The sequence below is a fragment of the Lonchura striata genome, chromosome 5, assembly GCF_050655825.1.
Source record: "Lonchura striata isolate lonStrDom1 chromosome 5, ASM5065582v1, whole genome shotgun sequence".
NCBI lineage: Eukaryota > Metazoa > Chordata > Aves > Passeriformes > Estrildidae > Lonchura > Lonchura striata.
Window position 1 is genome coordinate 29,364,047 of NC_140707.1, and position 12,656 is coordinate 29,376,702.

Here is a 12,656-nt window from a genome sequence, read left to right on the forward strand (position 1 = left end):
GTGCCTGGTCCCTGTGGTGGAGGCTTGACGGTGATGAGATAGTAATGCGTGCGAGATATCTCCAAGGCAGCAGCAGCACTCATCCTTTTTACAGCTCTCCTGCCATCTGAAAATGGTGGCAAGCACAGGAATGTGCATGGATGAAGGACTGAACTCCCCTGGATCATGCCCCAGTGCCCACGTTGAAGAGCACTCTGCAGAAAGGTACTTCTGGTCGAAGCTGGGATAGGGGCTTGCAGTCTGGGCTCCTGCACCCCTGCTCAGTTATTATCTCTTTAGGTGAGCTCAGCTTCTCAAGATGCAAAATTGGCATAATGTTTACTTTGCTTCCAGGGGTGTGGAGGAATAATTAATTAATGTTTATGAAATACTTTCAGATCCCTGAACAAGAGGGGTGAGATATGCAGCAAGGGTTCATGAGGTAGGTGGGAAGTGTTATGATGAATTATTGCGATTCAGAGGTAAATTACTGTTATTGCTGCCTAATAAACAGACACAGCCATTAGCCTCTGACAATCTGATTTCTAATTCTGTTAGCTCCTTTTCCCCTCCTTCTTCCCAAAAAAAAGGTGGTTTTATCTTTGCTATCACACCTAGTTGAAGTTGACTATAATAACCTGATAAATCATGTGAGGCTGACCCTGGTGCTGTGGATGAGACCTGCAGCAGGACAGCTCACACCACTGCCAAGAGCTTCTCACCTGATAGCATCTGGGGGAGGCAGACCACTCTTCCTTTGCAATGGGGAGCATCTCCAGATGCAGTCTCCCATCCAGCTTCAAGCAGCAAACTTGCTGTGTGAGCTCCAAAGCTTGTGGCAGGTCAGGAGGTGAGAGTGCCTAGATGTGATCCCAGCACTTACAGTTACCCCTCAGGTGAGCTGGGAAATGTCCTTGTGCATGCCTCTAGCCCAGCCTTTCCTTGGAAAGGCTTAAATCCCAGGAAAGGCCTTGCAGTGGTGATGGGTAGGCAGGCATGGGGGCAGTGACACGGTGAGCAGGCACACAGGAGCTTGGAGCTGCTCTAAGCTGAGATGAAAACAGTCCTTAGGCAGTTTGTCCATCTTTGCCTGGAAACCAAAGCAAACCTGACCTGTTTTAAAGCCGTGTGAGTAATGTGAATCCTGGGCTGCTGTGAGCAGGTTTTTCTGGTTCTTGCTCCAGCTATTTCCCCTCCTTCCCTGCCTGGGCTTCCAGTTTCGAGCTGGGAGGGCACCTGAGCCTGGCACAACTTCCACCCTTTAGGACACCTTTTCCTGCTCTCTACCTGTGCATTCCCATTTGGCCCCTAATTGCTTTTCCAACACCATGCCTCAGAAGCCACCTGCCAGGCTGTGCTCCCAGATTCCCCCCCCATTACACAGCCAGCCCCACATCTTCAGCCTCACAGCCCTTTCACAGCACTGGAGGTTCTCTCCCACGCTTTGCTTTGCTGGTGCCAGGTGTCAGAGCAGAGCACAGTCTTGCACCAGCTCTGTGCCTTGCTGGTATCCAAGTGGGGACCTTGGGCAGAAATAGAGTCCCAAGCCTGGATTGCTTTTGGTACTGACTTGGACATCCAAGGCCACCTCTACACCTAAATTCGTAAACTACAAGCAAGCTTTCTAGTTTTTAATTGTCCTTTTATACTCAAAATCTTTATTTTAATTTTTTTTTCCCTGCCAGGAAGACCAGGGTTATGTATGAACACCCCAGTTCAGTCAGATAATTACCCCTGAGCCGGAACCCAACACTGAGGACTTAAACCCCTGCAGGATTTAAGCCCGAATTTCAGTCCTGTTGAGTCAAAGGTCTTTGGAGAACAGGAGTGAAGGCCTAAAATCATTCCAGTTCCTCTGTGCCTCCCTGGAAATCCCAGTCTGGTGGGAAAGCAGCTGTCTCTTTTAAAAGTACAATGAAGATAACAAGAGTTATTCTTAGTTGATCAAGTCCTAACTGGGTCCTATATGCACCTGAAACACACAAATAATACCTAAAAAAGAAGAGCAGAGATTTTTTTGTTGTTGTTTTCCTCTTTGACAAAATTTTGCAGTCTTTATTTTAATTTTAAAGATAAATTGCTATCATCTTCAAGAGGCTGATTTCTTATTAGCTATTGATTTTACATGAAGATGTTATAGATGTTATTTGTCAGGGTATTTATCTGCTCTCCATGTCCAGAGTACTCGAGTACGGTAGGCAATGTCAACTGGAATTCGTTAGGGGAGTTAAATAGAAAATAGATTTTAAAACCTACTCTGCTAAGAATAAATAGTGCCCAAGACTCTACAAAGTATCACTTAACTCAGATTTTCCTAGTAACTACATAAATCATGCAAAGTCGCTTTTCCATTTGTATGTTAGTGGCATGCCTGAAACAGAAATATCATCCAACAGATGCACATTCAGCATGTATCTTCCTTTCTATTGGAAAGTCAGTAAATTGGCTTTTGCTTCCATAATGCTGAGCTCTTGGCAATTTTTGAGCATAGCTGTACTCAGCACACAGCAGGCAGCTCTAATAACAGGCGACCTAAGCAAAAAGGGGGATTTAGACTGCCCTTGCTCACTGAGATCTTCCACCTCTTAATAGTCAATATTTGCTTTCAGGCAGTGGGTTACTTAAAGAAGTCAGTCCAGCCCTATACCACTGAGGCTTTGCAAAGGGCTGCTCATCTCCTGCAGTGTGTGTGAGCCAGCACAGCCCAAAACACACGCAGCAACCCCGAGGGGGACATGTCACAGCACATGTGGTTCCACCCAAACAGCACTCTGGCGAGTCCTGTTTTCCTACCAAGCATCCCCCTTTTCCCCCCAGGCATGGGAAAAATGCCTGGCTGCCATTCAGAGTGGGAAACAACTGAAAAGCCAGAAACTTGAGATGGGATGAAGCCCGGATTGTGTCGCCCTCAACAAGTGGGAGTTTTAGAAAACACCACCTTTGTGAAACCAGAGAGAGAAAACAACACAGAGCCTGGCATGGGCAATGAAATATGTATGTACCTAGGACCTCATCCAGCCCTCTCCCGCCACTGTACCTCTCAGCTTTGCATTCAAGGGGCACTGGATCTCATCCAAAAACGATGCAGGGGAACAAATGTAGCCCTGGCAACCCCACCGAGGGCAGGGAGGAACAAAGAGGACCCCCGGGCTGAATTTGTTTCTATTTTTAATCCTTATCTGTACCCATCACCCCCATTCGTGGAAAGAGGCTTCTCAGCTGTATAGATTTGCATTGCTATGGGAGGTTGAAGTGATAAAACATTTGGCCTGTCTATTCAGAAGCAATTAGTGATTCAAAGCAGCCTGAGACATCTTAAAGGGGCCTGGTTTTCCAAGAAACAGGTGCTCTGAGCTGACTTCAGGGGAAAACAAAGTTTTTAGACAAAAAAAAAAAGTCAATGGCTGCTTGAAAATGCAATTCCTTCAAGACTTAGTAATGAAAAAATAAATACTGCATAGAAAATTCCAGATTAGGCTGGTAAAATCTGGGAGGAGGAGGGGGAGATAGGCTTGATTTACAGTGCTGGTAGAAGTAATGTTTATCTATTTATTGAACACATATAATTTATATTTTTATGTTATGGGTTTCCCCTCCACCACTATGACTAATTCAGGCAGAGCCATCTCCCACTAAGGCTGCCATCCCAGCATCCCTCTCCCAACAGCATCAAGACAGAATTTCTCATCCACATTTCCTACCAAGAGAGGAGTTTGTTAGTTTGTTTTTTTTTGTTTGTTTGTTTGTTTGGTTTTTTTTGTTTGGTTGGTTTTTTTTGAGCATTGCTGCCCTTAGACCTTTACATCTACTTTGGCGAAAGGGCAGTTTACCAGCCTTTAATCTGACTGCAGTGACTAGCACATCCTGCCACTGTTGCAGGGCAAACTGAGGAAAGGAATGAGACCTGCAGCACAGCCATACTGTGACGGGCTCTGGTAGGATGAGAAGCCCTGGAAAGGCAGCATGAGTCTGCCTAGCTCTCAAGGTCCCTGGGAAAAGTCAGGAACACCCATGCTAAGGGCAAGACTGCCCATGCAGAGACATCAGGGCAGGACAAGTTGGTATACAAATGTCCAACGCACACAAGTTGGTATACAAATGTCCTGTGGTATCCTCCCCATGCAGCTCTTTTTCTCCCTTTATCACCAGGAGACAGAGTTTCCTGAAACAGGCAACTGAGAGCAAATTGAAGCTTCTGCTTTGTGCTGTGGAGGCTCTATCCCCGTGCTATCGAGTTATGCTGACACAACCATGGAATTGCTGGGTTCCGGAGAAAAAAGGAGGAAGAGATCTCTAACTTCCATCCGGAGGCGTCTTCTCCTCCCCACTGTACTGTGTACAGCACCTGGACTCCCTGCAAAACCATCCCAGTCAGCCAAAGTCGTTTCCACTACACGTGCCACGCTGCCCGGGGGCTGCTGCTGGGGCTTTGCCAGGCAGAGAACAGCACAAGAAGACTGCAGGAAAGGGTAGGGCTGAGTTTAAAAAAAAAAAGGGAAGGATTTATTCCAGAGAGCACTTGAAAGCTAACAGGGCAGGGAGCCACAGCTGGCAGGGGATGCATTTTAAACTGCTTTTTAATCTGAAAGCAGATATATCCATCACCATCTCTAACATCTGTCTGGCAAGCTGCATGGTGGGAGCAATAATCTCCCAGGCTGTTACATGCAGACTAAGGGAGAAACCAGGCAGCAGATACATTCAGCAGCCCTCAGGGGCTTCCAAGGCAAAACACTGGTTGTAAGCAGGTGCTGCTCGGCCCCAGCAAGGATGGAGGAACACCCAGGTGGCACAGATACATCCCTTTTCCCATAGTACTGCAGGGAATCAAATGCTCATTGGGGAAAAAAATACACTCCCCTACATGCAGCTCTGCAGAGCTTAGAGAGCATCTCAGCTCCAGGACTGGCTTAGTGTGGTTCAACACAAGCCTCCTGCTGAGATCAGGGCCTGCAGCACACACTTGCACACATATGGGGACATCTCAACACCAGCAGCTTTCAGGCTGGAGAACAGTAATAAAGGGAGAGACAAAAAATACTTCTTCCTATTTCCCAAGCAGGAAACAAAACTTCCAGATGCAGCTTAAATGTGAAATAAACAGCATGCAGATATCAACCTGCATCTCAGGCACTTTTATGTCCTCATGCAACTGATCCTGACTGGACTGATTTTTGCCCAAGCTACAAAGCATCAAAAGCGTGAATTGCAATTGCTTTTCCTGGTCCCAGGCTGCTAAACCTGCACTTCCCTGATCGTGAAGAAACCACTTCGCCAAAACAAGGGGCCAGACATGCAAACCTATTCCAGGTGCTCTTCAGAGTGTGCTACACCTGCAATAATAACCTAGAATTAGGGCAAGGTCATGAGCACAAGCGAAATGCAAAAAGCAGCAGTGAGGAGAGAACCACAGGTGTTGTGGAAGGGGCCCAAGACACCTGTCTGGGCTAAGCCTGGAAGGTCTATCAGCCCTCACAGCATCTGCTGTGTTTGTTGTCTCCTCAGCAGTAGCTGTTTGTGTGGATATCTCACTTTTCTTAGCACATACACATGCACCATCAGGTTTGAACTCCCACTGTTGCAAAGACATGTTAGAGATGTGACCCTGAAATGCTGGAAAGGTTCAGAAAGCAAAGCGCACTTGCAATTTACTTATTAAATCTTAAGCCTTGGGGCTGTGCTGCTTTTTGAGTTGGCAAACTGATGTGGGACAAAGAGACTATTAAAATGCCAGAAGTTATTCCCCTGAATCAGGTATCAGAGAGGAAAATGGCAGCTACAGGAAGGACTTTCCTGGATCTCATAGGACCCTCAAGACCATATAGCAATCACCTGGAAAAATGCACCAGACAAGAAAGAGGAGGTACAGCAGGACCAGTAGGTCTGGAGGTGGTCCAGAAGGCCATCTCCAAACCCACTGCTGGTACCACCACTTACCCTCTTCCTGCCAAAGGAAATTTCCACCCACCCTGGTTCACTTGTGTGACAAGTTTTTCCTCCCCTACCTCTGCTCAGGTGTGACTTTATCAGCTGTTTTTCAGCCAAGAGGATGCTTCACGCTGAAGGGATCCAGAGACAAGCCTTGTAATTAGGACATGGGTGCCACCTACCAGTTAACCCCTCCTCCTTCCTCATTTAGCCTGGGAAACATATAGCCAGGTTTGTTTATATTGCCCATACAACTTACCACTCTGATTTCTGTCTTCAAAGCACTTCAACAGGTGTTTTGCAAGCTTCTTCCCAACTCTCATGTGACAAAGGCTTTGGACAGGGGATGGAAGGGGATCAGGGAAAAGGAAAGCTAAATAATTTGCCCCAGAGCAAAAAGAGCTGGCAGTAAATCCAGGATCAACACTCAGCAGTACCTGCCTCTGAATCTCATGCTCTGATTTTTGCTGGTACCTCACTACCTTCAGGTTCAAAACTGGTATTGTGAAGCCTGGTGCTCATCTTGGTACCAGACAGGAGGTTTCAAGGGATTTCCTTTAGGTCACACCCACTGGACTGAGTGGTCCTGCACCAACAATTAAATTATGTAATTTCAAACACTTGGCAGTGGTTTGTAAAGCCATGATCAGCACATCTTTCCCTTAAGAGCACCACATGTAAGAGAAGGAAAGGATTCCTCCATTCACCCAAGCTGTATATTGGACTGGTTAAGGCAGGCAGTGGTGGGCTGACAGCCTGCACTCCCCTCTTCATTGTGCCTGCACTACTCTTGGTGCAGAGAGCAGGACTCGATCAAGGACTGTCCAGCTCTGGAAAATCCCCAGGGCAGAAAATGTTTGCCTTTTTTTTTTTTTCCTGCCAGACCAATGCCTCTGCATCAAGCAGTCGGAGAAATGTGCATGCCAACAAGAAGGCGGAGCAGTGAGTGCTTGGATCAGGCTGCAGAATGAGAACAGCTTAAACTCCTTTTCCCATTGCTAGCCATGACAGTAGAGCAGCTCCAGGCATGTCAATGGAGTTTCAGCAGTCTGGACCAGCACTGTCATTTCTATCAGTCTGTACCTGGAAATATCTGGTCCAACTGCCCAAAATTCTTAATATATTGATAACCTTGCCACAGCTTTATTGTCAGCACTTCTGACTTGATAAGCCCCTTAAATCATTGCTGGACCAAGAACAGCTTCTCTCCTGGGAGGTTCTGGGCACACAAACAACTTATTTTCTCCCAGTCAGTGGAAGAGTCTTGCAATGGAGTTTGTTGTGCTGGTTTTACTGCAACCTTCCTCTCTTGCTACAGAGGGAGAGGAAAGCTCATTAACACAGAGAGATGAGATGCACTCCCCATCTTTGTCTTTTAAACATGAGGCAAAATGAAAAGGTTTTAGCAGATAAAGAGCCACCTAACCAGAGCTTTCTTGGTCCCAGACCCACGAAAAAGCACCTCTCTGGGGTGAGGTGAGAGCATCACTGTCAGACCCTTTGCTCTATCAGTCCCTTTGCCCCTGCCTAAACCTGCCATTTGCTCTACTCCTATCATTGTGTGTCAAGGCTCTACCCCTTGCTTTGCTTCAACCTTCCCAGGTCTAAAATAGACGTGAGGCCTATGGCATCTTTCCCAAAGCCCTCCAGGACCTGCTGCTGAAGACTCAAGAAGCATTAGAGGATTCTAATGTCACCATTTGCCGGGAGCGGCAACTCCACAACCATTGCTTTGGGGATTACTCCTATCTGGGGTAGGAGAGGTTGGCAATTACAGGGATCAAGTCTCCAGCCTCCTGCTTCATGAGCAGGGAGGGCAAAGCAATTTTGGCTTCTCCACTGCTGAGTATGCAGGGCAAACAAACACAAAGTGCCAAGGCTGGACACCGCAGGCGCTGGGGAGCCTGAAGCAGCACTGTAAACAGCTCAAACACTAGGGCCAGGTGAGGACTACTAGATCCACATACAGGCAGGCTGAGTAATGTCCTGAGGAGCCCAAACATACATGGAAATGGCTGGGACTTGAGAAATCTTGCCCAAGGGCCAATGGGGCTCTAGTGAGTGACCACACCAACTTGTGTAGATCCCACATTCATTAAAAGTAAAATTACTGTCTCCCTTTAATAGCCTTATTAAGATGTCTGCTGTCCTAGGAACCAGGATTGCTTGGACCTCACATCTGTAGAGGAAATCTGAGCTTATGCTGAAGCCTTCTGGTGAGTGAGCTTTGCCAGGGTCCCTCTGTTACCAGGCCTCTCTGGTGTCTAACTGAGGTTTGGTCTATGCCAGGCCTTCCCAGGGTCAGTCAGTGACTATGTCTGTCTTTCCTTCCCTCAAAACCCATTTGCACAACACTTGAAGATGTCCTCAAGCAGAGCATCTCTGTTCTCAACAGTGTTTAAATGGTATGAAGAGATGGAAGGGGCACAGACTTGACAGGCACACGAGTCCTGTCTTTTCTTTAAAAAAGCAACAGGAAAGAAAACACTCTAAGCTTCTTTTTTTCTTGGTGAGGAGAAGGGATAATTTCCTGATCATGATTCAGCGCTGTCATGTGGAGACGATGAGTGTCCTTTATCCTCCTCACAGCTTTGTCTTTAAAACACCGCTCATGCCAGCACACCTCTCCAGGTAAGGTGCAATTACCTGGGAGTTCACTGGCTCATCACTAGCAATTATCCAACTGCCCTGTGTCCCATCAACCCACCCTAATCACTACAGCCCTAAAACTGGTAGCTCCTACAGTAAATACCATCATTAAACCTCTGGGAGTGAATTTACTATCAGCCATGGAGTGATTGCTTGCTGGGGTCACTGCAAACATGCAAACTGAACAGAAGGATTGTTATAAAATACAATCCCACTCAAATAAAAGCAGACGCTATTAGCAAGCAACAGGCACTGTTTATTCCATAAAATACCAGGAAAGATGAGTTATTTAATGACTGACATGTTATTTAATCTGGGAAAGTCCTGCCTCACTGGAGCTAATGTTCCCAGTACATAAACTGCCTCAGCTGAATTGTTGGGGAGATACAAAGTGAGCTGAATTTGTTCCTGTTTATGGCCTGCAAGGTGTGGGTATGTTTTCCTCTCTCTTGGGTTTCAGACTGACATTACTGTTCATGGGTTTAATAAAGTCTGAAGAATGTACTGGCCTTAACCCTTCAGAGAAACAAGTCTTATTTGAACTAATTGGAGCAGGGAGAGCTGTTGGTTGAAGTAGGAACATCATCCAGTCCCAAGCTGCTCAATTTTAAAACATGATTGTTGAAAAAATAATTAAATTATCCAGTTTGTTTAATTCACCTTTAGTGAATTTTCATGTTTATTTGTTTTCAGGTTCATCTAGGTCAAACCTCCTCTTACAACATGGGGCAGATATTTTTTCTTAACTTTCATTTTGATACAAAAATCATCACTGATTCTCACAGATCTAGTAACTAGGTTTTCTAGGCAGAGTCTCTACTGCTGTAAGCCCACCACTCCGAGATTGTAAACTTTGACAACACTTCAGTGTGCGGGATATTTTTTTTTTTTTAACTGACAACTTGTGCTACATATGCCCATTTAAACAGAGAAAAATTATGTATGTAACAGGCATGACCCTTTCCCTCTCTAATCCCCCCACAGCCCTGGGACAAGCTGACTGTGCTAATCTTACACCTCCAGGTCATCAGTGTGAATCCAGGTCAGCAATAACATGCTGCCAACAGAACACTCCCTGCTCATTTTGTGATGTCCTTCTGCCTTTCCCTGCCACAGGGATGCTGAAGAACTGCCCTTCTACTATGAGCATGATACCAGGAGGGATCTCCAAGTCTTATCATGCCTTTAGGTCTATGAGAAAGAATAGTTCAGGCAGGTCTCAGCCCTGTGCTCTAATAAATAAAACAAGCTGTGCTCCAAAAGGTCTTGGCGTTGTTATCCCTCTTCATCTCTCACTTGCAGCAGCAAGACCTGAGTCGTGGCACTGCTTTTCAACGTGTGCCACTGAATCCATTCAGGACACCAGCCCTTCTACAAGCTCACCACCTGCCACTGAGCTAGGAAGCTCCTCTGGGATGGCTGTTACCCTGTGGAGGTGGTTTCTCAACTTGGACAGCTTGGATGTGCCCTGTCATTAATGGCACATTTCTCACAGGTATGTCTCTGCTAGTTTTGACAGGTGCAAAATGGGCTGTGCTGAGTGCTGCCTCCCTGTGCCGGCAAACATCTTTCCCCAGCCAGCTCCTCACATCTCTGCTCTAGGTGAAGGAAAAAGCCTTTTCTTTACAGCATGCCCCTGCGATGCCCTTTGCTTTCCCGCACACAGCTGAGCCCTGAGGCGCCCTTCCCTCCTCACCCCCAAGCTCCAGAGGGACGGACATGCAGGAGGGTTACACTGAGGCAAAAGCAGAGCAGCTTTCTATCAACACGAAAAGCTGATTCATTTCAATGTAAAGCCATCTTCTAGCACCTCTCAGAGTCCCAGGTGCCCTGCAGTGCTTTTGTGAGTTTGATTAATCAGGAGAACCCAAAACTAGCCAAAATCACTCGCTCTGTTCTCTTGGGGCAGAAGAGCTGACCACACAACTGTTGGAAGGCCCCTTGACTCCCTGGTGCCTGCACATCTTCTCCCCAGGCATCCCTCCCCCAAAGCCACCGAATGGTCACTTTCAAAGCCCCCAGACACCAGTGATTTCCCCATCCCTACTGCCCGCTGAACCCAGCTCCGCTGCCGAGTCTGTGCGGGAGCGCAGGTGCCGCCTGAGCCACCGCGCGGAGTCGCTGCCGGCGGCCACTGACCCGCACCGGATGGAACTCATCCCGGCTGGGGCTGGGGCTCGGAGGGTACCTGGGGAGGGCCAGGGGCGCTGCTCCTCGCCGCGGTGCCTGTCGCTGCCCAGCACCCGCCGTGCTCCCGGAGCCGAGCGCGGACGGGAAAGTCTGGCTCCTCTGCTTCTCGTTGCCAGGACACCTTGGCGTTCAAACCTGAGCTGGGACCAATCAGCCCCGGGGCTGGGGAGCACCAGCCCCACGTCATCCACTGCTGGCGTTGATTTGAGCGAAAAAGCGTGACAGCGGTCACAGAGCCCGTGGGGAGCTGCCTTTGTGTGGGTGGGCTCTGCCCCCACCCCTGCTGCTTACTGGAAGCCTCTTCTGCCGGGCTGCGGAAAACAAAAGAGACGTGAGGAGGGGAAGGGAAAAGAGACTTCTCCCCAGCTGCCAGGACTGCGTTAGCAAGTCTGGGTTCTTCTGCATGTCCTCTTCTCCGCGTATCCCGGTGGTCCCTTTCCCAGTGAGAGCCCGTGCCCAGGTCACCTCTGCCCCGAGCGACGGAGCTTCCCCAGCACCGGCAGTGCGCTCGCCCCTTGTGCCCCAGCGCGGCCGCTTCCACCTGCCCAGGGGGTGCAGCGTGGGTCCGGCCCCGCACACCCACGGCTCCAGGGATGCTGCAGTCACAGGGGCATTTTTTTCTCCCAGCAAAAATGCAAAGTGTTTTTCTCCCAGCCCCTGCAAGATGTCTTTTACGGAGCCCAGAACTGGAGCCTTAATCCCCTCATGAGCGCAGGGGATTCAAGTGCATAATGCAAACAGTCCATCCTTTGTTAGGGAAACTTTCCTGTCTGACCATTTAGGAAGCACTCTGGCCATCACACTCCCAAACGGTCAGGCAGGAAAATTTCCTTAACACCTTGCTGCTGGCTTCTCTGCTCAAACATGTGCAGCTGCTGCCAAGGTGCACACCTGAGTGAAAGATGCAGCCATCACCTTGTTTCCTGCGGTGCTGGAGGTGGTAACCGGTGCATCTTGACTCCCCACAGCCAGAGAGGGTTCTTCCCAACCCACCAGGCTCCTTCCCAAGGTACAGGTGCGTGGGTAGATTCTGAAGAGAGATCTCCACGTCACCTTGGTGATGATGGTAGGGGGATAGATAACCACAACCTAGGTATTCTGGCAGAGCTTCTCACCTTGAGCTCCCCAGACACTCCAACCCAGGCATCTATGTGGATCTCCTTCCTGCTCGGGAAATAGTTGTAGGACAACATCCTCCACACATAGACCACATGCTGACCCTCTGGGATAAGTGTATTTGGCTTCTGTAATCCTGCTCCCTGTCATTTATTCTCCCCAGAAGAAGACTGCTGAGGTTTTGCCAGCTCGCAAGAGAAGATCACCTGAAGAGGGGTCTGAGCATGCTGGAGGGTGGAACCATAGATCTACATGTGGTGCTGTGCCTGACTCACTTCCCCATTATACCACGTCCCAAACATCCATTTCACTCTATTAATTAGCTATGCTGCTGAGGTGCTATCCACACTTGTGGCCAGCACTTGGGTTGGTTTCCTTGCCACCCCATGCCAGCAACTAATGAATCCAGGCTGGCTCCTCACCCCACTCTGCCCTGCAGGTGGATGTGGATGAGCTGTAGCCGCCTTTTCACAGTGCACCCACATCTTGCCAGTACAGCACCAGGCAGCCTGACTGCCTTCATTGTCTTTGGGCTCGATACAGCTCCTTGTGAAGGAGGTATGATTTAATTAAGGACACTATTTCTGCAGATGATGGCCTGTGTGAGGCTGTAAAGGTCTTGAACTCATTAATTTTCAGGACATACCTGCAGTTAATTTGTGGTGACTATAGAGCAGACAAGTGCACAGGGAGGTGTCCATGTGGCTCTGAGGTTGCTCTGCTGATCCCCAGGACCAAGCCTCCAGCAGTGCTGGATAGGCCATGGTTACAGATGTCCCTTGTTTAGCTCAGAT

At 48.4% G+C, this 12,656-nt stretch overlaps 1 protein-coding gene across 3 annotated transcripts in view; it reads right to left on the reverse strand.

Moving 5' to 3' along the window:
- The window catches only part of RASSF7 (Ras association domain family member 7), a 33,999-nt gene extending 22,780 nt beyond the window's left edge, over positions 1-11,219 (reverse strand). Inside the window, exon 1 of one of the 3 annotated variants that reach the window (XM_085581640.1) lies at positions 10,745-11,219. The gene's annotated coding sequence lies outside the window, so the exon portion shown is untranslated. Of the gene's footprint in view, positions 1-701; positions 10,708-10,744 lie in introns of those variants that run through there. The other 2 variants (XM_085581637.1, XM_085581638.1) reach the window with 2 other exon arrangements.
- Positions 11,220-12,656: the final 1,437 nt, after the last annotated feature.